Genomic DNA, 25,482 nt, shown 5'->3' on the forward strand with positions numbered 1-25,482 from the left:
CACTTCAAGTCAGATCATCACCCTTAGCTATTTTAATTACCTCTCAAACTACCTAAACTAGTTATAAATATGTTTATTTTTACTGTCGGGTCACTCATTACAGGATCAGCTGCTGCATGAGACAGACACTGACGCTGTCAGAAGAGAGGAAAAAGAGACAGGCTCCGTGTATTTGATGATTATATATCATTATATAGAGTCGTTATTCATTTGTTTTAAAGCTCAATAAATAACAATGAAGACCTTTGACCGGCACTTTTATAATTTTGTCCGGAAGATTTAAACTTTAACACACGCTGACCGGCGAAAAACTCTGCCCGGTTCTGTCGGCCCCCACCGCGGAGAATACACAGAAGTGCAGCCATGACAACCATTCTTCTTCGCTGCTTTTGTGGAGGAAGTTGCTGCTTTTGTGGAGGAAGTTACAGCGCCACGTACAGGCTCGGCATATGTACTGCAGCTTTTCCAGCGTTTGGATGTAAACGGAACCGCCTCGTGGAGCTTGACACAATCCGGTGTATATTGCGTGGGGACGGAAGGTTTTTTGCGGTTGCATTTGCGTTACTCCGATGCGTTTTGCCGTATTTGTCCTCGTGGAGCCGGGGCCTAAGTAACGCAAGGTGCTTTTAACGAGATTGAAAATGCCAACAAATGAAAATCCTAATGATATCTCCAAAGGTAGTCAAGCCCAATGCCACTGACCCATAATATCATTTTCAATACAACAGGTCTCAGGTAAAGCTATTATACTAACAGCTATGTGATGGTTCTGAAAGCAAGGCAGAAACAACGGTTCAAGGTCAAAGATATGCAAAAATACAAATCAAGACTAATCGTTTACCATGAATTAATTCCCTATTTCAAAGAAACATCTTGTGTATATACAGTAGTTAACAAAGAGTTATATACAGTAAGAGAGTCGAGGCCATGCTTGTGAAATGGACGCCACATAAAACCTAGGCTATCAGTAATCTTTTGTTTGTTTGTCCGTTGGTTTACTGTCCTTCTATTTGTCAGTTTTACAGAATAAGAGTCCTAAATCTATAGATTCAGTATGGCTGATAGAAGGTTGTGTTTGGACACACTCAAGGGCATGGATTCAGGCTGTAAACAACGGTGCTGTACGTGTGCGTGTGTGGATGTGTGTGTGTGTGTGTGTGTGTGTGTGTGTGTGTGTGTGTGTGTGTGTGTGTGTGTGTGTGTGTGTGTGTGTGTGTGTGTGTGTGTGTGTGTGTGTGTGTGTGTGTGTGTGTGTGTGTGTGTGTGCGTGTGGATGTACTGTGCACATAACTCGTAAACAACCGGCCAACACAGGAACAGACAGGAGCCCAATCAAATCAATGCAGGTTCAATGTCTATTGCCCCTATGTGTGTCTATGTGTGTCTGTGTGTGTGTGTGTGTGTGTGTGTGTGTGTGTGTGTGTGTGTGTGTGTGTGTGTGTGTGTGTGTGTGTGTGTGTGTGTGTGTGTGTGTGTGTGTGTGTGTGTGTAAGTCAGATCCCAGGATCAATGCAGGGGGGAAAGAGGTTGACAGAATAATGACCTGTCCTCTCTTTTCATCAGCCTTTTCCTCTCTATTTCTCTGTAGCCATGTTCTCCAGTTTCTTACATTTCCCCCCTCTAGCCCTCCTCCTCAAATACACATCACCTTCTTCATCCCCCCCCCCCCGTTCATCTTTTTCTCTCCTCCTGCAACACTGGTCCAGGAATAACTCGTCTCGTTTTTCCCCTTCATTCCATCTTTTCTCCATCTTACTGCCAACCGCAGTAATCCTCCATTTCTCTTTTGTTGCCAATCGCCTTTCTCTTCCCCTTTTTATAAAAATGCTCCTTTCAACCAGCCTCCTCTGCCCCGCTCCCAGCCGCAATAACTCAAACAGTCCTTTCTTTGATGCATCATTCATGGTTTTGTTCCCTAATGCACTCTCTATCTCTTCACAGCCACACTATCAAATCTTCATCATCGGCTTTTATCTAGTGTTCCAGCATCCCCCCCCCCACTCCTTGTAATGTCCCGTCTTCTCTTGCCGCTGCTTCTTGCCCCTTTTTCTATTTCCATCCATGCAGCAGTCTCCGCTCTTTCAACCCTTCCTTTTATGCCCCCCCTCCCTCCTACATCCCTCTCATTCCCTTCTCCATCACTTTCACTTTTCCTTCCTCATTCAGCCACCTCTTCTCATCTTTTTCACCCAACCGCAAAAAACCCCATCACACGTCCCTCCGTTTTCTCCCCCCCTCCTCTCCCTTTTCAGTCCCTCCGTCATTCCCTGAGGTGAGTGACTGAGTGCTAATGCCCAGGTCTCAGTAATGGGATAATCCTTTACATCAGAGCGGCGGCATCAGTCAGCCTACGAGTCATTCTCTAAAAGCCAACGTTATCATTGCAACGGGGGCTATAATCTACCCATGCTGTTCACCGAATGTACACACGTATACTGTCGGGATGTTTCATGGCCGAGGCTCTGTCGCGCTTCAGATCCCATTTTGTTTCTTATCGGACGAGTGCCGCAATCATGGAGAATGGTCCCTCGGTGCATTTACCTGCAGATAAACGTGTAGCCTCCGGGATGTTTATCTTCCCTGTATGGCGGTTAGGAACGCATGTATGATGGAGCTAAATGTATATGCTGCTAAAGGTTAGATATCCGGCCTGAAGCTTTTACACTGGTGTCACAGCAGTATTTAAGTGCAAGATGAATGAATATGTGATTTATGTGTGCAGATATTGTTTTGCTGCCATGTGCTAAGAGTTTTTCGTGCAACACTGATGCACCTAAATGTACACACACGCGTGGGTATATTCCTGCCACAGCTGAAACATCTGGGCTCCCGATTGGAAGGATCGTCTGGGGAGTGTTGATGTGTTGCTTTGACTCTCCATGTCCACCTGTGCCCAGAAATAGCTGGAAAAACACAATCTCTCCGAAACACCTGCTTTGGAGCCTTACATAACTGTAAGTGGGGAGACCACACAGAGAGGCGCGGGAGGGAGAAGAATAAGAGGAGAAATGGATCGGGAAGTTAGGGAGAGCTGAGCCCCTGTGTGTGTGTTTATAAGTGTGTACTGTATGTGTGTGTGCATCAGATGAATGGAAAAAGAAGCTAGGACCATATACAGCTGAAGTTATTTCTCATTATTGTCTTTCTATCATCAATGTTTATTTTTTTTGCATTTTCTGAAATTATTTACAGCCATGGGTTTGGTTTGGCTACGTTTAGGCAATACAAACAACTCTGTTAAGGTTAGGGAAAGAAAACAATCCCGAACAAAGCCATATCAAGCGTTTGGTAGACAGAAAAAGTTGGGTTTACGCTAAGGATATCTTATGGTCATGGTTAAGAGAATAAATACTTTGGTGCACTTAGGAAACAAAAAAACAGGTTTAGGCTTCTGTTATATATCCGTGCTTCTTCTACCTATGCTCCTGAGGGAAACAGACAATATTGGCATGACTTAACAGGGTCACATGCCAGGAAAATGTCTTCTTTAAATGTGTCGAACAGCAGCCAATGCTGTCACTGACTGCTACATCTCCTTTGTACTTATATAAAATGTCAGAAGAATACGACACAGTTCCTATTAGTGGAGATCGAAGTACTAAAGATTGAAAGTACTAAAGATGTATGCGTTGGTATTATAACACTTCGCCTAACATGAAGTAAAAGCCCTGACTTGTGTGTTTTGATAGAGCAGGGTACTTACGCCATCTTTTCAGAACCACATTTTAGTGAAGACAAAGATAACGAGATGTAATGGTGTCAGTGTGCTTCATTTAAAAGATTGGCAAGCCAGCCGTTGATGTGACATGTATGCCACAGAGCGGCAAAACGATCTAAAGACTCAACTGAACCACTTAGAAGCCATTAGGAATATATGTTGTGTGTGGCATCTGTGTAGTGGGCACATTGTGTGGTTGACAGGTGTCAGTGCTTATGCTGAGTGTCATCCATGTATGTGTGCGATCATGCATACGTGTGCTCGTGTGAGTGTACAGTCATTTGAAACACATTCACGCTTGAGTGAGCTTAATGTGTGGAGACTGTGGTTGAGCATGCTCGCCGGTGAGTCTGCATACATTTGCTGTACATTTATTTTTCACAACTTCTCAAATGATCTTGCATGATGTAATTATGTGTGTGTATGTTGCCCGAGCACGGCTTTGTGTTTATTCAAATAGAACTTGCTCCCGAAAGGCAGCGCGATGTAAGTGCTGGGATCATACATACGAAATGTTGTGACATAACAACATGCAGGTGTGTGCACAAAGTGGTGTGTAGTTGTTGTATTGTCTGTGTGTATGGTATTGAAGTTGTTTCACACATATATACAAATGCAAATGATGGCAGTTTGAATTAGAAACTCCATTTGTTTTCCTCTCCCTTTACATGTATCTCCCTGGGATGCTTTCCTGTGCTTCTCAATGTGGAGAAGCTGTTTATATGCGGATGGTGCTCCGGTTGTCTTCCATAATGTGACGCAAAGAGCCGACAATAGTCCTGCGACGCGGCACCTACTCCATCACAGACACAGGCAGCCGAGTGAAGGATGACTCCTGCTTTCTGCCAGGGTCTGTACCCATCATGCATCAGTCCGAGATAACATGATAGACTGGGTGTTGGTTCGGATTTAGTGTGTCGCTCCTCAACACGAGGAGCACTGCCAATCTACCTGAACTTCAATTTGGGCTGAAAAGCAATGAATTTGACTCTTTTAAGCAATAAAATGCTTGGATACCACTAGATAAAACAACAAATATCCAATGCTTCTTCATCAATATGGCCTCAAACGCTTTGAGTATGGATTTTCACAAATATGTGATATGAGAATGCAATAAAAAAAGCCCTTCCCCCAAGTCTGATGCTGGGTACTTACAGCTGGGGTATGGAGGCTCGTGTCAGCTGAATGGAGATTTATGATGATGACTGGCTGCAAGTCATCATTTACCACCACCTTGCTGCTTTCAGGTTGAGGATAATGGTGGGATTAGGGTACAGTAGATGGAAGGGGATGGTTTTAAGGGAACAGGCATCATGAAGGCTCTGCACAAGGTTCTCCATAGCTTACAAGTTAACAAGGCCTTATTGGAGATAAGCTCTTTATGAATCTTCTGGCAATGTGAAGGTATAATAGGTACAATATGTAGGGTGTTATGAAGGTCATTATTCAGTACGTTTTGTTTACAAAGAACATCCCTTTCAAAGTGTTATCAATCTACTTTTTGTAATGGATTTGGGCGCCAATGACTCCAACATGTGGAAGATTTTAATGAATTGTATCTGCAAACTACGCATTTCAAAAATACTATTCTATAATCGCAGGGAACTATTAAAGATCATTCTTTAAATCCAGGGAATTTTTGTATAGGTCAAGAGGAGAGTTGAATATACAGTTTTTATTAAATGCTTAAATGCTTTCAAATTCATAAATTCCACCTATCCCTACTACCAACACACACTGCCACGTTTACATGCTGAATTGAAGTGTTAAACTAAAGAACACACTGCCATGCTTTCGGGATGGATTTCACACTAATACAATGATGATTTGATTTTTAAATGAATGTGCTGAGTCATACATTGACAAACTGTTGGAGTATAAAAGTATATTCTTTACTTTTATGGGGGTTCAAATCTGAATCCATAAGTGGGCAGAGATATGGATTGGTGAAAATATACAATATTGTATTTCCATTGAGATTACACAGGTGATGAAAAGGCTGGATGTAAATGGGATAGAGCTTATTGTCCGTGCCGTGGTAAATAATACAATGAACAAAGGATTGTACAGTATAACATTATGCATAAATATGCTGACTGAGGGCTCACAGGTATGCTAATCTCTGTAGGCTCTGTCACTCCGGAGATGAAGTTGTGATGGTGTTTAATATCCCCACCCAGCCAAATGTGATAGTGTTATCTCTGACCTTGACTTGTAGAATACCTGGGAATCTTTTTCGCTCTAATGCGTAAAACCAAAATGTTTAACTTGTTCTCCGCTCTGCTCTGACTCTAAATCCCTGTCCGTCATGACTGACCTTGAAGCCTGGCTCTGACAAGAGTAAATGTAATAGCTATATAACTGTTATACAGAGAAGACTTGTGTGTTAGAGAGAGCACTTGGCAGATCGGATTATTCCCTGAAACATATTTGCTCATATGCCGCGGTGACAGCTATAGTGAAATGTGCCTGGGGCTAGTGAACCTCCATGTGTGTGTCCTTCCATGTAGAGCATGACAGGCTGAACCAAGAGAGCCATTTAGGCATACAGAAGTCAGCAGTCCAACGAAACGTGGTCACACAGCAATGAGGACTCAGCTCTACAACACTTCAGGCTATCAATCGCATGTCAAAAGTCAAAATATTAATAAAATGTATAAAAAACCATAATGATAAGAAAAACAGTTGTTTCCCCATTGCACATACAAAAAGAAAATGGAAATATGGATAGATACCCCCTTGGCAGACCCCATTAGGGCGATCTCTGAAGTCATACATGGCAATAACATCTTCTGCAGAAGCTTTTTCCCTCAAGCCTTAGCTACAGTAGGCGACCACATGAGCAGAAAGGAATCTATTCACCCCCCCAGGGCAATCTCAGCTCTCTTTCTCCCCCGAAAGGCATTAGTGTACCTTTGAATGTTCACGGTCTTTGCTTTTTTTTATTATTTGCAGAAGGCCACAAGGGATTGTACTATCTCCTGCCAGGTGTTATTACTATTGTAGGAGCCATCCATTCAGAAATAACAAAATGAGCACTTGCCAAGTTTGCAAGGACTATCAAACACAACAAAATGCAAAATGGTCATGTGGTACTAATAAAACCACTGAAAAACATGAGAGCCTTGTCACTTCTTCGGGCCTACACATAGAAATGGGCGTAATGTACCGCAAGGTTGATACTAAAGACGGGTCCATAGAGGCACTTGTGGATCCTTTACTGTAGTGTAGATAATGAACCCCGAACAACTTCCCTTCCATTTGGCCAAAGGTGTTGAGTAAGCACCCAATGTAGCTGGAAGCACTGCAGCCTAGAAGCAAACCCAACTCAGAGGTGGTGAGTATAAGTAAGTATATTTCCCCTGTGCCACACAGGCGCTACCCAATGTGAGCTTTATTGTGACAAAGTTCTTTTCACTACACTGTTAACAGAAAATATTTCTCTTCTATATGCATTCCCCTCAGCAGTTTGCAAAAGCATTCTGTATTTAACGGACTTCCACAAGCACACCCATCGCTTCTGGCTCAGTTAAAATTGCAATCCCTGGCTGTGGCCCTATAGCAGGAGACCTGGGGATATGAATGAATCATGACGCACTGAGGCAAGCCTTTAAATCAAACCTTCCACCCACCCCGAATTGGACCGTAGATAACATATGTTCCCGGTTCGGATCCATTTAGCACCCTTAAACACTCCGTTAGGCAGGGATGAAAACTAGACAGGGTGCAAAGGGTGAGACGCACCATGGGGCAAGGATAAAACATTACAGTGGGGGTAAGGGTGAGAGTAGCACAGTCAGGAGAGTCAGGGAGGTAATGATGGAATAGTAATAAAAGGGAATGAGTGGGCTTGAAGAACAATGCGGTTGAGGTGGAGAATGAAGATAGGTCGGAAGTCATTAAGGGGATTTAAGCAATGTAAACAGGAAAAAGAGTCAGGACCGAAATGAAAGAAATGGTCAAGAGGATGTTGTGAAGGGGCTGTTATAATGACCTCCCTCCATAATGATCTCAGAGATCCCGCTAATTGGCCAAATTAGGCCCCCAGCACCCTTCACTGGACAACGGGTCAGACGAGGAGCAAGGGAGGGAGACGGAAGGAAGGAAGCCGAAAACATTACAGACACAAGGGGGGTGCCATGAAAAGGTTGAGCTATGTGAGTCTGATGAATTGAGGGGTTGTACGAGAGCAGCACTGACCTCCAACTCCCTGCTCCCCACTTGCCTTAATTCCACTTTCCACGCTCTCCAGTTTTGGCCATTCTGCTGTAAATGTATGAGCAGCGGCATCGATAAAAACACACACGGCTCCAGATGAAGACACAACTGAGACCCGGGGTCCTTGTTTGGAGCAGTGTGGCCAATGAACAAATGGCTCTGGGTGAGGGGTGAGATAGGAGGGGAAGAGTGCTCTATGAGGGCCTCTCCGAAGACTAATTTATGAGCAACCTGATCAATGGGTTAATTAAGTGGAGAGGAGAAAATGGAGAGGCTGTCCCGAGTGGTCAGTGGCTGAAAAGAAAGAGGGAGGGATGGGAGGGCAAAGGGGTGGATGTTAGGAGAAGGGTGACAATGGGTGAGGTGAACATATTTTGGCAGGATGTGAAGATAAAAATGGGAGTCAAATTCCCTCATGTGCTTAACGAAATTGACTGGGACCATCCAATAATTCTCTGATGGGAATTACTCCATGTTAGTGATGACGGTGAGCTATTGGCTCACCTACTGGAATCGATACTACTCCACCTCTTCAGATTTGTCAAAGTCGTGCAAAATAAGATGTCAAGAACGCAATCCATGGGCCAGTCTTCCATAGACCTTTGGAAAATCAATTCCGATATTTACACGTCAAAAGATTCTCGGAGGCGGAAACAAACGTGTCAAGCAAACGCATGAGCCGCATTACACAACACACACACTTCCAGCCCTTCAGTCTTAAAGCATGTGAAGCACGTTCTCCAGTGAGAAGGATAGAGCTCATCCTTTGAAATGTGTTTACTCCCCACAAAAGGAGAGAGAAAGAGAGGCACTGAGAGAAACAGGGCCAGAAAATCCTGCTGACTCGCCGCCTTCTAAATCGCCGCCCCCTTCTCCTATTCCCCTTCTTATTTCCAAGTCTCTGGAGTTTTAACCCAAACGGAAAGAGATTGTTTCATGTAAGCACCAGGGGAGCGACGGTTGCTTTCTTCCCAGGTCTTCATCTCTGCAGAAAACACCCCCACCTGACCACGTTCCGCCATCAATACACGTTAACACATCCTAGCAAAGCAATCTCACCACTCATTAGCTGTTAGCGCTAGCATGCGATCAAGGTTATGCTCCCTTACCCTAGCTAATTAAGATGACAAAGCCTTATCTTTCTTGCTGTAATGGGAAGCTTTTTACTCGATATTTTCCACCTATATATTCCCGTCCCTTTTACTTTTATAATCCAAGCCTCCATTACTTGTATTTCTGATCTTGTATATTCTTATTGTGATCCCTCTTGCCTCTAAAAAATCTCAAACCTGTGAACCTAAAATCCCTTTCCCTCTTTCAGTCAATTCCAGACTTTCAGAGGGGACATCTGAAGGGCACAGCACAGGGAAGATGAGTCATTTTCACCAAGATAGTGTAGCCTGAGGGTAGCAGATAAGTGCACTCAATAAAGTTCAGTACGAGTCAGAACACTGGCATTTATGTCCCCGGTGCTGTGAGCTGCTACCTGTACAAGTAAAGTCCACAGAAATCTGCTCATTCAGGGTGTTTGTCCCGAGAGTGATCCCCACAGATTGGAATAAAGCCCCTCTTTCCTGCTCTCATTTGTCACCAGAGCAATGGCTTTAGCCTTGAGAGACAGTGTAAAGAGACACAGATGAATGATTCAACCGAAACACATTGTTTCCCATGAAGGATGCACATGCCGCATCCTTAAATAATGAGAGAAAACCAAGAGAAAGTGTCTTTAGTTCAAACAAATGAAAGAACCATACACTGTGGCGTGTGTGTGTGTGTGTCCCTGTTCATCCTGCGGGTTAGTGTTTTCTTTGCTGATTGTGACAATAACAGCGACCATCATTGCCTGCTTGGCATCATCGGCCGCGGAAGTGTAACGCTGCCATCCTGGTGATCATTCATCACTGTCGCGCCTTCGCTAACACACACTGCCCGCACATACACACAAACACCGCAAGAAACTAGGAAGAGCCTGTCAAGGAAGAGACATCCTAATTCACTACGTAGGCTTATTCTTTCATTAAAGGACGCCATCATGACAGCTGAAGCCCAGCAGCCTAACAATGCATCAACTGGAGCTAGACGGCGTACAGAAATACTTGAAATGCTCCATTAATTTAGAGGTGAAGAGGTCGAGGCTGAATTCTTAGAGTGAAATTGAAGTTGCAGCTTTTCACGCATGCATGCAACCAACACTTCCACTCCTTCGCAATAGATTTCATAGCAGTCGAGGAGGTAGTGACTATGTTGCTGCTAATCCAAAACTCCTCCAGGCAGAACAGTAACCCGTGGGAGATCGACAGCAGTATCACTTCGTCCTCAAGTGTTGCTATTAGCCTCCAGCTCTGGCCATCCGTAAAACCCAACCACTGCAATCCAATGCAACTTATGTACACATATGGACATCAAATGGATGAGGGCCTAGCCTGTACTACGGGACAGCCACTGGCTATTCCGCCACGGAGGGCTCATTACGTTGACAGAGGCACCGGCACACACCAGCAAAAGAGGGGGAAAGATGCGTGTTGTTTTTAACAACCCTCATCATTATACAGTGCAGCCGCGGTGATAACACTTCAGCATGTTGGCCAACACAGCCGACTACTGCCGCTTCTTCCTTTGCCAAGCATTACAATTCCACCGGTCTTTCTCCAGCTAGTTGTTAGGGCTCCGGCTGACAGCTCATACTAATATGTGTGGTGGTGTCTCAGCCCATACTAATGTGCGTGCAGCAGCAGGGGAGGAGGTAGAATGGAGCAGATGTAGAGTGCAAAATCGAGATGGTGGTATTGTAATGTTGTGTCATACCTCTCTCCCAGTTGTACAGTCAACTCATTTACGGCTTGTTTTTCTGAAACACTTCCTGTTTGTTCCGTTCTTTTCCTGTGACAACACTTGACTTTCGGAGCACATCCTGTTCTCCTCTATCTGTATGTGTCTGGGGTGGGAGGGCGGGACTATTCCTGCATACTTGCCCGTCTCTGGACCCGTTGACCCGCGGCTTGTTTGCGATGCTGAGGGTTTACTACGGAGTACTTGAGAGGATGTGGCTACTCCTGACCTTGAGATGCTGTCAATACCATAACTCACTCAATCTCTCTGCGTCCCCATCGATGGCGAAGTGTAACCGAGAGAAAGATTCACTGCAGTGCTGTGTGTGTGTGTGTGTTATAGAGACAACATGGACTGTAATCAATTACATGGAGGGGGTGGGGGAGGGGGGGCAAAGCACATTAATCTCCAAAATTGTTGCAGTGAGATTTGTGCATGAAATCCCTGGACTACGAAAGGGATTGCAGAGAGGTATTAAGGGCAAAAACAGAGCACACAGGTGAAAATTCCCATGGACGCAAGGGAGAAATCCAGGGAAGTCTCTCAGTTTGCCAGAGGGATCAGCTGCACTGCTCAGAGCAACATGGATTCCGAATGTCAGCCAATCTGATTGGCTAGAAAGCAGGATGTATTTAATCCTGGCTGTTGCTGACTCTACTGCTGTTGATTCCATCAAATCTGTATCCCACTTTCTATTCAGGGCAGATTCTGCGACACAGAGGCACGAAATCCCGTTGTAGCTTTGCACCTCTACTATGAATGGTATTATTTGCTCAAAAATCAATCAACAGTGGTTTTGATCCTTGCAGGTTTTTTCTATTGTAGCTGTATCCAACCTCCTGCACTGTCCAACTAAAGAGTGGAGCTAGCAGCTTGGATCTGGCTTTTCTGGGTGGTTTCTCACCTTCTCTGTCTTCCTTTGGCTTTTATCTCTTTGAAGAAAAAAGGAGTAAATGTTCATTGATCTTGGCCGGTGGTCAGTCAGGTTCTAGCGGGAGGCGGGAGGAGTGGCAGTGTGAAGGTGTTGGCTGGAGACTTAGGAAGCCAACTTGAGATTTTTCAATCAAACGTATCAGAGAGTGTTCGACCTTGATCTAACCCTAATGAGCCAACGGGGGACACTGCAGCGCCGTTCGCTTCGGGTTGACTGATGACATGTGGGATTGAAGACAAACGGAGGACACAAAGGAAGAAGTGTGTGAGGGGAAGATATAATAGCTAGGAACAATAAGGCGCCCAATAAAAAAAAAGCAGAAAATGCCGCAATATAGAGGAAAAGAAGACTACGAAAGAGAGGGGGAACTCAGACAAGTAATGGTTCCAAACCCCCGTCTTCATGTTGCACCCCAGAGAGAGAAGATCTCATTCAACAGGCTCAGACAAAGGAGAGAGATGGGCCACTGTGCAGGGACTGTGGGACACCAGCACTCTCAGAGAATGGCAACAAAACAGACACACTGATGGGATGAGTTGATAGGATGAGCAAAGATGGGGGAACTTTCCCCAAAGAACAATCCTCAATAATATAACATACATTGTTCAAATGAACTGGAAGCCCTTTGAGTTACCTGTGTGTATGAAAAGTGCTATATAAATAAAGTTTGATTTGTATGCCCCTATTCCTACTTCAGATGCTTTTTTTGCAAGCTGTAAAAGCTGAAGTAAATAAGACTTGCTAATGGTAAGATTCCTCATTTTAAATGGAATAAAATATTTGGCCGTAACGATTTTATGTCAGCACCAGAAACTGTGTTTACTGGGCTTTAGCATGAAGGGGGGGGAAATGCTGCCTTCAGCAATTTTCAACATTGCAGCAGTCAATAAGGGGATGCAAGTTGTTTTTGATTCATTTTGCAGCCCTAATATACACGCCCATATGCAAGAGCGCACATACGTACAGGCCAGTTTAAAAAAAACAAAAGCTTCAGGTTGTCAAATCTTTGTGGGCTTACCCTTCCAAAAAGATGCTGCCATAGCAACCACACACACTCCTCAAAGAGGACACAGCTAGGCTCCCTTTGAACCAAACAAATGAGTATGCCAAAAATGGAGAGAGAGAAGAGAAACAGATTACTACGAGGAATAAAGGCGATAAAGGAGTCGTGCAGAGTATATATGGTGTTACGAAAGCATACTGTCTTTGGCAAAGGAGGGAGGTAGTGAAAAATGTATTTAAGAGAGCCGAAACATGACACAAACACATGGGTGATTACATGGTGAGACTGGGGCTCAAGGGAGAAGGAGAGGCAAACTCCCCATTGTGAACAGCGTGTTGTCAATTACCAAGCCTTGTTTTATATAAAAAGAGCATCCATTGTTGAACTATTCCATTTAATCAGCTTTATTTTGTACTAGAGAAGCAGAGAAAACAGGTTTCTCGTATAGAAACTAGCAACATATTGAACAACACTCTTGGGTGTTCATTACCACACTGCTCTCAAGTCACCATTTCTAAAGAAATCCCACAATTATGCAATATTCCATAAATTATATAAACACTCACATTGGAACATTCATGTAAGCAGGGAGGTGGAAAACATATTCTTGCTGTTGGGGGGATGAAATTATGCCAGCAGGACTGGATTTACATTTCAGCACCTTCAAAGCATCGACTGACACACATAGTTAACTTCCTCTGCTGCTAGTCACAGAAGGTAGATACGAACAACAGCGCCTCCCTCAGGACGTGTGTGTTCAGCTAGCCTTGGCTTTTCACTAATTAATTTGGAGTGTGCTAAACAAACATTTTTACTTCACTATGATGCTGAAGATATTTCTTACGCAGATGACACCTCTCACCTAAAATTAGAAGCAAGTGGCGGCGTCTCCACAGTCAGAAAACACCCTAACACAATGATGTCACTGATGTATCTCCATTGGGAACAATAGTGAGGGATTTAATTATCAGTTAAAAACAGACAAATGCTAAAAAAAAATGCTATTTAAACCCACCCTGTCACAACACTAGTCTGCATTGGTGACTGCTTAGCAACCCGTCCATCAATCTACCAACAGGCTTCAGCTCCATCTGCCTCCATCTTTGCTGCACCTTGCCCAGGACGGATGTTTTTCTGGGGTGTTTGCATGGGACTCGGTCAAAAAAATGAACAAATGTGTGCATGAAGGGCGCTCACACACACACAAAATGGGCACAAGCCTCCTTGACAAGGCCACCTGTTCTCTGTTTTTGAAAATCAGCCACTGACCCAAAATGAATCACACCATATTGCACTGCTGCAGAAATGCCCTACAATGTCCCCCCCTCCATTCTGTGTGTACATATTTCTCTCTCACACACTATCGCTCAGCACAATGCATTAGCCTGCCACCTTTATCCCTCCTTAAATATCTCCACAGGTCTTCAAAGTTCCCAGCCAGCTGCCATCGAGGTAAATAACAACTCCTCTGTGACAACATCTATTTAGCACAACGACAGTCACATATTTCCCCCCCCCGCCTCCATTCAACTGCTTTCTCCCCAAGAGAAGCAACTATCTGCTATGTAGGGCAGGCGAGATGCTTTAACCGAGGAAGAGGAAGATGAGCGGAGCTGCCTTCCCCTTCTCGTCGCCGCAGATAAGAACAGAGGTCTTCTTGTCCCTGCTGAATTCTATCATCTAGCAGGCCCTGCCGATCCGAATGCCCCACAACACCCGCCACAGCATATAAATGCACCCCATTCTTCAGGCTGTGTGTGTGCATCTGTGTGTGTGTGCGTGGAGGAGAGCATTTAGGGGAATATGTTCTCATGGCCATGGCGTTTCCTGAGTAAAAAGGATTGAGTGAAGAAATGTATTAAGTTGAAGGATGATTTGACTGTTGAAGGGAGAGCTTTGTGAGTTCTGTCTGCAAAACAGGCCTGCTTGCTGGTAAAAAAAAAAAAAAAAAATCACCCTTTTCACTCAAAATCATTTCACTATTATTCCAGACAATGCACAATTTAATCAGTGCACAAGGATCACCATGTGAGCAATGACTGATGCTGCATTGATGCAATCTCAGGCGATGCTCTTTGATTAATAGGCGACATATTCTGCATGTTACAAGGATGGGAAAATGAGCTCAGCCTGAGTGAATAGCAGTCTCTGTCTCTCTCATTCCACCAGAGGAGCTCCAAGTCCAAGTTCTCATTAATGGAACAGAGGATGCATCTTCAGTGTTATGAAGGAGCAGATCGTGTGCATTAAGGCACAACAGGTTTGACATCAACACACAGCAATCCATACAAAAACATTATTGCATAATCCAACTGATTGGCTAAAAAGACATTCATTGCAGACATGTTTTGGACAACTCCAACAAATGCATTTGTTTAGGGGCCTGTTGACACCATATATCTCAAAATAAATAAATATTAAATGTGATTTTAGAAAATTACATGTAAGCAACAGATAGTTAAAGATGATTTGAGGAATAATCAATTTTAGCCCATATTCTGGTGCCGATTTCTTAAGATTCTGTTCACAATAGGTGTCAAAAACACCCCTTGAGCACAGTCTCTTTCACACCAAACACACACTCACACAATTCAAAATGCTAATTAAATGCACACAGGGAGGTGTAATTAAAACAGCGTTTTTAAGTATGCAGACAGGATTTCACAGAGAATTATCTCCTCAGAATTCAGCGTTGACCGTGTAATCTCAGCCTACCTGTTCATTTGTGATCCACGGGTGCAGCTGGGACGCCAGATTCCCGATGATGTGTTCGTCCTCAAATGTCTCCTTCTCCTTGTCCTCTTCACTAAACCTTCCTCCAGCGGTGGTAAATGTCAAGCGAGCAAAAAAAAAGTGCTCGTTTCAGAAAAAATAAATACAAAAACCTCCACCACCTTGACAGCACTTTATCAATCCAACTGGGGAGGCAGGTGGGACTTCATGGGTAGAGACAGGGCACCAAAAAATGAAGCTGCTCTACCGCATTACACAGCACATACGGCAGGCTTTAGCATCATTCCCCGTCCGAGCTTGCAGGCTCGGCTTAGTCCCCGTCTTCTCCAGCTCGGCAGTATTTTCATTAATTTCTCGGCTGACAGCTTCAGGAGGATTGTCTGTTTTTACACAGGCCTTTAACGACCGAAAACAACCCCCAAACAACTCGTGTCTGCAGGCTCTCGGGAGATTTGACAGCCGGGAAGAGTCACCTGTGCAGACCAATGGTGGCTGTTTTTTTTTTTAGCGTTTTTCGTCGGTAAATCCTCAATAAATCCCCTGAAGGAGACCTTTGACACCGCCGAGCACCAATTCAAGCCTCGGTTAGCTTCAGCTCGTCTCGGTAACGGCGGGCACAGACTGCGGGATGTTCCGGTAGTCTCGTGTGAAGAGATGCTGCCTCCGCTGCCGCTGCTGCTGCTGTGGACGCCGTGACCGCCTCGGAGAGCTGTCTCGCGCGCACGTGCGCACCCTCGCGAGCACGCACGCTCGTTCTCGGAGTATGACGCGCGCCGCAGTGTCCTCCCTAGCAAGCTGGTCGCCTTGGCAACGCTTTCCTCTGACCTCAATATGGTCGCTTTTCAACAAAAAAATGCGTGTACCTGCCGTTTCTGTAGCCGTGACGCTCACTCAATGGTGAAAATAGGTATTAATCCGCCAAGAATGTCGTCCGGTATTCTTCATGTTCTCCCTCAGAGAGATGTGAGAAATTAGTGCTGAGGAGTTTCATTTTTTCGGCATCCCTCTCCTCCTCTCATCCGCTCGCATCCAGACGGCAGATCTGCATCAGCATGACGTCAGAAGGAGTTAAAGAGATACTAGCCCATTTTTTCCCCCACCTCCTCTCCTTATTCATCCCTCCATCCTGCTTCTTTCTTTTTACAATATCCCTCTCCCATTCACCCAACAGCCTGAAGCATCCCTCCATCGATCATAATTTACCCTTTCAACACAGAGAACGTGTAATTCTCAATTTCTGCTTGGCTAATCCCTATATGAGGCTAAACATGTTAATCACTGAGGGATAAATATCACAGCAGTGTTTTGAGTGCCAAATGGGGTATTAAGTGAGTTTTATACTGATACCACAGGAGATTTAAAAAATGATACAATTTGATTAGGACACGCAGTCATTAATAAGTCCCTTTTGGAACAGATTTGTACTTATTATTTTACAATCTTGTTCATGAATTTATTGTATTTTTACTTCAGGGGTGATCTAACACCCAGCTAGCTGAGTCCCTGATCTCATTATTGCAGATGGTAATGGCTGTGTGGGGGCAGCACCTGCTCCTCTGGATGCAGCAGCGCCACATGTTTGTTATTGGGTCGTATAACACAACCAAACATCTGCCTCCGTCACTCTCGCACTGCAGAACCATGTATCCATAGTTTGTGGGCTGGTTTCCTGCCAGGAATTCCCAGCTCGTAGGATAAAAAACGTTCATTTATGCTTCATCTTTGCTTGTTTTCATGCTTTAACTTAATCAGAACTATAATGAACGCCTCCCACAGAACTACTCAAATGCCCATGTGCTCTCAGGCAGATCTCATTGTGGAGAAGATTTACTGCTTAACATCCGTGCGCCAGCGTTCATTCACTTCCCTGTATAAACCTCAGGCAGGGGAACAGGCTGCTGCCTCTCCACTCATGTGGGGAGCCAGCCTGTCGTCAATCAGCCAAAACATCATGTCAGCTCGCTGTGCTTTTTACCTTCGGACACATCCAGCTACCTGAGGGACATGGATGAGGCGGGAAGAGAGACTGCTTTGGGCCTACCATCACGGCTATCAAGACAAATTGTCTTTGGTGGTGGATGAACATTCCCCCAGTGATAACCCATCAGGCCAAGGTGAGAAGGCCTCTGTGTGTGTGTGTATGTACAAGGGTAACGTTCATGTCCTGCACTTCATAGATCCTAGCCAAGCATCAGAGGTAATGGCCCACCAGGGAGACCTGACAGGTGAGCCACACTAAGACACACACACACCGAGACACACACATCCCTTTTCCACAGAACTCCTTGTGGTTTGTCAATGATGTACTGCATTGATACACGGTAGCAAACCCATGTATCATGATGTAGCACACAGTCCCTTTCGCTCTCCCTTAACACAGAAAAAACACACATTCCCTCCCTGCACACACATTCTTGTCGTGATGTATGTTGTGTTCGAGGTCACCGTGGCTGTGGAGCCCCAGGGGGAGCTGCAGGTCTGTGGAGAATTCCTCTGTTGTGTTTATGTATGATCTTATTCCCCCAAAACCCCATTATAGCAGGCTGGGCATGATTAGCGCAGTTCTACCCACAAGTGACCAGTCAAGAGGCCCTTTCATGTGGCCCCCCGGGGGTCCTGGGTCCCTGCAGACACCTGCCTCTGGGTCTCTTTTCCTTTCTTTTCCAGCTTCGAACAGCTTAGACTTTGCACAGTTGGGACAGAAGAAGGGAAAGTAAGATTTACACGTGCAAAAAAGGTTTAAATTGGGCTTCATGCAGCAACATACTCTCTAATTTCTCTTATATTGTCTCTAATTTGTCCAATAGAGGAATAGGAGAATTTGCATTTTTTTTTTATTAGCACAGGTAATGCCAAAGGGCAGCTGTTGTGCCGTGTGCAAATACTCAGAAAGATTGACAAAAACTGGGGAAATAAAAGCAAAAAAAAGCAGCTGTACGAAGAATTTCAGCAGTGGTGATATTGAGGTAAGCTACTGTTAATTAATTAAACTTAAACATATTAAACATGTTTATTTAGAGAGTCAGTTGCAGAAACATCTAAAATAGGATCCTGAAATAATAGAATAGAATGTGTTGCTCAAATTTCAATTGTATGTGTTGGACTAACAACGTCTGGACACAAGATTCTTTTCTGATCTTGAAGAGTGCCCTTGCTTCTCTGGACAGGAACATTTTATGTTCCTGTCCAGAGAAGCACAAATAAGAAAACACAGGTGAATTCAATAAGTACTAACAAAATTAAAACAAATCGAGTATATGAAAAGAGAAAAAGAGGACGTTTGTTTGTTTATCGCTTCCTGCATGAGGCCCATTGTCCCATATACAAATGCAAACATAAAACATGTACGTGCACCGTGTAGCTTCAAGCCGTTATCACACACATACACATGCCTGTGGATTTAATATTCCATTAAAAACATGCGGCAACAACTACATTCTGCAATATTACAATCAAATAATTGTTTGCTCCGAGGTGTTTACAATAATATGTCATTGCAATCTCATAAAGCCATTAACCTTTCTGTCGAAGGCACCTAGAGCATGCAGAAATCCCATTTTTCTCTCCCCGCCTAATTTACTTCTCCTGTTACCTGACCTATGGAACACACAAATCCCTTCCACCTTCATAAAGATTGAAATATAATATCAAAGAGAAACAAATTATTTGGTTGTTTATTGCAAATGTAAACAATGGTGGGATTGTAAATACTCACCTGTGCACATTAAACGCTTTATTAGTTTTCATCAGTGGGAGGTACGGTGGCCGACAGGGGCCCAAACCTCTTACATTAGGAGAAACACCCTTCACTTTCCAAAAAGATGTAAATATAAAAACAGAAGTGTGCAAAAAGACATGCAAATGAGGAAACAACAACCCGACGAAACACGCCCAGGATTTACTAAAAGCAATATGAATAAACGAAAATCCTGCAAGAAGCTCAAAACACAACAGAAACCAGGGGACACTAAAAAGTGATGCACACAGCTGGGACCAGAGTGCTTCTTGACGTTGGGTTAGTCTGTTTCATAATTGTAAGTGTTTTGTAATTAAATTAAATGACTAGGTTAGCGAAGGAAGGAATCATGTGATCACATTGTTCAAATACGCCAATAAATCGTACATTTTAGGAGCGTTTCCCATGACAGTTATTGTTGGCTGACTTTATAATCCTCCAACGTCAACAAGCGCTCTGGTCCCAGCTGTGTCCATCACTTTTTAGTGTCCCTGTTTCCATTCTGTTTTGAGCTCCCAGCGCTTTTAGGAAACACTGCGCATGGTTTGTCAAGTTGGTGAATGGTTTTCTAAATGCTGCACATGTGTTGTCAAGTTGATGAAGATGTTTCTTAATTCGCATGGTTTTGGCACATTTGTGTTTTTATATTTGCACGTTTTGAAAGTGCAGCATATTTCTCCTAGTGTGAGTGTTCTGGGCCATTGTAGCGCATTTGCCCCTGTTGGCCACCATAGGAGGTCTGCAAAGAAGTCATTCCAAAAAGCTGAGAACAAAGTCTACTTAGAGGATGCCAGGAGCTTTTAATCCACAATTAAAAGGGGAAAAGAGACTGGGCTTTAGCCGGATGCTAGTTTGCCAGGAGAAACACAGGAAGTGCATGACACAATTGCCCTTACAATGAAGTGTTTCATGTTCCTGCAGCAGTGATTATGCTTTAAATGCCTCACAGTCATGACACTGTACGTTCAGAATCTCCCCTCTTTGCCCTTATCGTGTCCTCTGCATTCTCACCCTTACACCTTTAAACCTCTTACAAATGACACCCTGTCTGAATTCCTCACACTGATTTACCCTATTTCACGTTCAAATTCCTCACCGGTAATCTCTCTTGACTTCCTTGTAGCTTCACATTTATTCTCTTTCACTCGTTGCTCTTTCTACCTTCCTCCCCGCGACGAGGCATCCGCCCCCCGGGTCGGTAACCGGCGCTCTCCCAACCTTCCTTTCCCTCCCTCTCTTTACCCTACCTCCTGGCATCCTGTTCCCACATACTCACTTATCACTGTAAGGTTGGGTTTATCTCCGAGCCTTATGTCATTAATTCATTTGAACAGCGTCTGTTGTCGGGTACAGCAGCCTCTGAGAATGTGTTTTATGAGTCAGACGCGGGACAGAATGATAGCTCGGGCATAATGTAGTTCAATGGAGCGTTAATGGCACTTAGCAGTAAACATGGCTGTCCGTTGTCAGTCACCCCGAGGTGTGACCCTAGCTGTAATGCAATAATAAATAAGCATTCAGAATGAACTCTGGAATGAATAGCCGGCAACAGAATGATGCATTACTGCCCTTGAGATTATCACATCTTGTTGTCTGTCTGTTTGACAGTGTTGATATCATTGCCCAATCCCAACGTAGCAGGCTCACAGATTTGGAGGCGAGTTCTGGAAAAGTCTGTGAGAATGTGAGTGGGCACATTTGGATTGGCTTAGGGCCATTCTACAGTGAAATAGTCAATTGCTATTGCACAGTCTCGCAGACAAATCCAACATTTTCCGTAAATACTGTACACAATTTTGAGGGAAATACCCATAATTCATACATTTGGTAGACTAAACACAGGGGTTAGGGGAAGCCCAGCATGACATGGGAAATTACATAGAAACATTATCATTAGGGATTTAAATTGTTGAAGTTAGAGGAATGCATACATTATGTTAAACAGTTTTTAAAACCATCTACCATTTGTTTGAAGATGCTATTTGACTAAATTGATTATTTGACAGATACATCTCATTTTGTATGGCAATAGCCCAAAATGAGTAATTCAAATCAATAAAAAACATAAAATGTAACCCCACAATCTACAACATATCACGAGTTGATAGGCCCAAGGTAACAGGATAGGTCACTTCAAATTGCTGTCTTATTTGTATTTACCATTTCAAGCACTTAAAGTCTCTAACACAAAAACATTTACCAGGTGACATCAGGGCTTCAGGGCTTAAGGCCTATATGTGCTGATTAGATTGATCATTAATACTAATTGCTAAGCCAGGCTAGCATTATTTCCTGGGCAGTAAGCATAACAAAATACTAAGATGTCCCAGAAAGTTGGTCTAAAGCAAGCAGCTGTTGCAAGCAGGCATACCATTTCAAAAAACTCCTACTAACATTTATTTTCACATGGAAATACTTTAAGGCAGCTTGAAACTGATACTTCCACATCACACCGCTCACTCTCCATTTACCTCGTTCACTTCGAGCTCACCTCCCAGTGGAGAGTGGTTTCCTCTGCCACTTCCACCTTATCCTCTTATTTTACATCCTCTCCCATGTAGCAGTAAGCCTGTTCTTACACCTCCTTATCTCTCCCCTCTTCTTCCCTCTCACCTCTGCAAGGATGTGGTGATTTCCTACCATGCTACCGACCTGGCTCCCATTTCCCATGCTTGCTAAGATCTCTTCTACACTAACCACCAGTCTCCTCCATCCCTCCCTTTTCTTATATCTCTGCTCCTCAGCGAGCCTCTTGCCCCTTGGGGTCTGGCATCGTATCCTCCTCCTCTGATCTGTGGCAGTGGGGAGCCTGCCAGATTACTGCATAAGTAGTTCCACTTGCATCGGTTCCCATAGTAAGCCGCCACCCCATCTTTCTGTCGATATAACTCAACAACCCCCAACCACACACAGATACACACCCCATTAACTACAGTGGCATCTGCTTTTAATTGTAGCCCATTTGAGCTCTGGCGTAGTCCCCACCATGAATCGTCCGGTGCTAATTGCTGCGCCACATGTCCCATTGCCACGGCGAGGTATTAAAAAATAGACCCTCACAGTGTGACTTTGCATTTTTCATAAGTTCCTCTGCCCTAGAAACTTTTGGGTTTACGGCCTTCTGATCACATATGCACATGTAGCTATTATTAACATTAACATAGGCTCCACTGTTCTCAGGCCTGTGTGGTGTGTGTGTGTGTGTGTGTGTGTGTGTGTGTGTGTGTGTGTGTGTGTGTGTGTGTGTGTGTGTGTGTGTGTGTGTGTGTGTGTGTGTGTGTGTGTGTGTGTGTGTGTGTGTGTGTGTGTGTGTGAGTAGGACCATGCTGAGAGAGGAGCTCAGGGCTGATGTATTATTCATGCTAAGGAGATAGTAAACTCACATCAAGGGAAATTGTGCTCTCTGTATAAGCATGGAGGAGGCTTCCCCTTCTTATAGAGGTGATATAAGACTGCAAATGTTACTGTAACAATGTGGAATCCATTTGTACTGTATATAGCTGGAATTATCAGAGACAAAATGATGAATAAAGAATTAGTATATTCAAGTTGAAAGTAGAAAAAAATAGGATTATTAATAGAATACACACTGCAAAAAAAAGGATAAGTTAGAATATATATTAGACCAACCTACTACACATAAAATAGAAACATAGGTTACGATTCATATTATATAGCTGTTCAAATTCGATTTTACATTTAAATGCAAGTACTTTGCACACTTTTTATGATAAACATATTCTCAAATCTTAAGCAAAACCACTTTATTTAATATTTGCTGTTGTTTTAGTTCCTCTTGCCATGGGAAAACTCTGTTTGAAAAACCTTTTACTTAGAGCGTCTAGGTGTTTCTGTGTCCACATGCACATTATGAATAACAAGCAGAACCAGACATCATTTTCCAGGTTATTAGGCAGACTAATCCCGGCCTGACATTTTGCTGACTGTAATTGTTTCTGATATATTTGATTTATCCACTGCTCACATCCCCTTTGTTTTTGTCGCAGCTTCCTGCCTGGTGAGCAAAGCGTTGGGAAATAAAGAGTCGGCACAAGGAGCGGAGCTAAATCAACATAATGAAAGCGGAAAGTGGCTCCTCTGGGAAGAGTTTCCAAATGACAGACATCTCAACGACTCCATCACAAGCAACATCTTTGTTCCACATGGATGACGTTCGGCTTAAAGCAACAATTTGCTCGGATTGTTTAGAACACTCAAACTTCTCGGCATTATTAGATCAGCTGATTAGATGAAACCTCAATTGTCCCCATAGGGAAACTAGGCCTGTTGAAGCAGCAGAGAGAGGCTATAGATACAAAGTACTGGAGATGATACAAGCAATTTGTGCAACAGAGCTGATAAATTACAGACGCAATGGACATGGGGGAATAGAGAAGTAGCTGTTCATTAAAAAGGTTGGAGATGGAATGAAATAGAAAAGTAAAAGGGATTGCAGGAGGGGCGTACATGAAACATGTATAGCGGAAAGGTTGGATCTGCCATTGTGTCTCAAATGTTATATTATGTCTTAATTGTCGTGATGTTCACAAGTAACGAGTCCACGTTTAACTTGCAACTTGGTTTAATAACCATTTTATTGAGGATGGAACATTACATACTCTGGGCAGTCATATCAGCATACCTAGAAACAGCCAAGCGTGTTTAACCTCTGTGGACCCTTACATTCAGGTACGGTGTCTGCAGAAGGACAATAGCGACTAAATACAATATCAGCTAATACAGTGGCCAAGTGCGGTGCTCAAAGTTCAAATTATTTCCACTTTTACCTAGTTCCTGCTAAACCTTTCACTGGAAACTAATCAGATGACAGCTGTATGTAGCGGCGCAAGCTGGCAGGGGAAACAGCAATTTATTAAGGTGCGTTCACATACCATGCGATAAAACAGCTGTGGTGACGTTGGCGTTGTTCTATGGAGCGACTCTGAGCGGTGCTTAACTGTTGCAAAGTGTTGCGCTCAAAGTTGAAATTATTTTAAATCTGACCTCGATGCTGCACCTTTCACAGGAAACCAATCAGATGACAGCTGTATGTAGCGGCGCAAGCTAGCAGAGGAGGGAACCATAAACTTATCTGGCTGTTTTCACTGCAAGGAACTGCCCCAAATAACTTATCACAAAAGTGTGTGAAAAATACAACTTAACACCTAAAATACTAAAATACTAAAATATGTATATCTTTTCATATAGATGATTACAAATCAAACCTAATCTACAAATCTACATGGATATACCAATGCAGCTGAGAAGCAAAGGATGTATTTTTGTAATTTAGCTGAACTGAACCTTTAAATTGGTTTATATGAAAAAAGCAACCAAAGCAGGACATAATAGGAAGATAGTTTAAAAAGCAACTGGGCTACACTTTATGTATGCAAGCTGTCTTTATTCATTTTATCAAGCTAGTTTAGAAAACATTTACTTTAGTGAAGTGAGAGAGCAAATGTACAAGAAAAACGGAGTTCTTCACAGAATGATCTGTGAAAACATATTAGCAGAAAAATAGATCAAATCTGAGAACTTCTTGTTATAAATTGCAAAACAAATGTGTTTTCAAATTGTCAAAACCTGCCTCCCTGGGAATGTAGTAGCACAAAATAACATTTCTTCTTTTTAATGAGATAATCTTAAAACTCCCAAATAAGTGCGAGTAAAAATGAAATTCAAAGTATTTGTCTGTCTGCCTGCCAAACCTGGTAAAAAGGTAATTATGTCTTCTTTGCAATTATAGATAGCTGCAGTAAAAATGGACTGTCTGTGGAAGCTGCATACAGATTACCTGTGTAGTTAAGGCAGACAGGGGGTGCACTCATTGTAAGTTATGTTTAGAAAATACAAATGATAAATTAAAATGAAAAGATTTGCTATTAATTGGTGGATGGATGGATCAGAAGCATAGCGTTTGTTACGATGCATGTGATGGGGCTTGAAATGTAAAAGAAAACTAATTTTAGCTTCCATTTCTTAAGAGAGCCGCATTAAATTACCTGCCAGTCACCTTTGGAGCTGATGTATGAAGACGTTCCCGTGTGAAAACGTTCCCTTGATACTTCCCTTTGAGATAGAACCAATAAAATACCTAATTTTGATCCAATTTCCTGCTTCCCATTTCCAGCTTCTCTCCAGGTAGGCCTACATGACTAATGAGCCTAGGATTATAAAAAATAAACCTGCACTCTAAAATAAAGTACACCGGCTCTACTTAAATAAATTGAGGTAACAATTTGCGTTGATCTTTTTAAGTATTTCCAACTGAATCGATTATTAAATTAATCCGAGTACCCATTTATAAT

General features: G+C 43.3%; 1 protein-coding gene across 1 annotated transcript in view; it reads right to left on the reverse strand.

Moving 5' to 3' along the window:
- The window catches only part of nlgn2a (neuroligin 2a), a 191,532-nt gene extending 175,456 nt beyond the window's left edge, over positions 1-16,076 (reverse strand). The window contains exon 1 of the mRNA XM_034136426.1: positions 15,418-16,076. The gene's annotated coding sequence lies outside the window, so the exon portion shown is untranslated. The remainder of the gene's footprint in view (positions 1-15,417) is intronic.
- Positions 16,077-25,482: the final 9,406 nt, after the last annotated feature.

This window comes from Trematomus bernacchii, unplaced genomic scaffold (genome assembly GCF_902827165.1).
Source record: "Trematomus bernacchii unplaced genomic scaffold, fTreBer1.1, whole genome shotgun sequence".
NCBI lineage: Eukaryota > Metazoa > Chordata > Actinopteri > Perciformes > Nototheniidae > Trematomus > Trematomus bernacchii.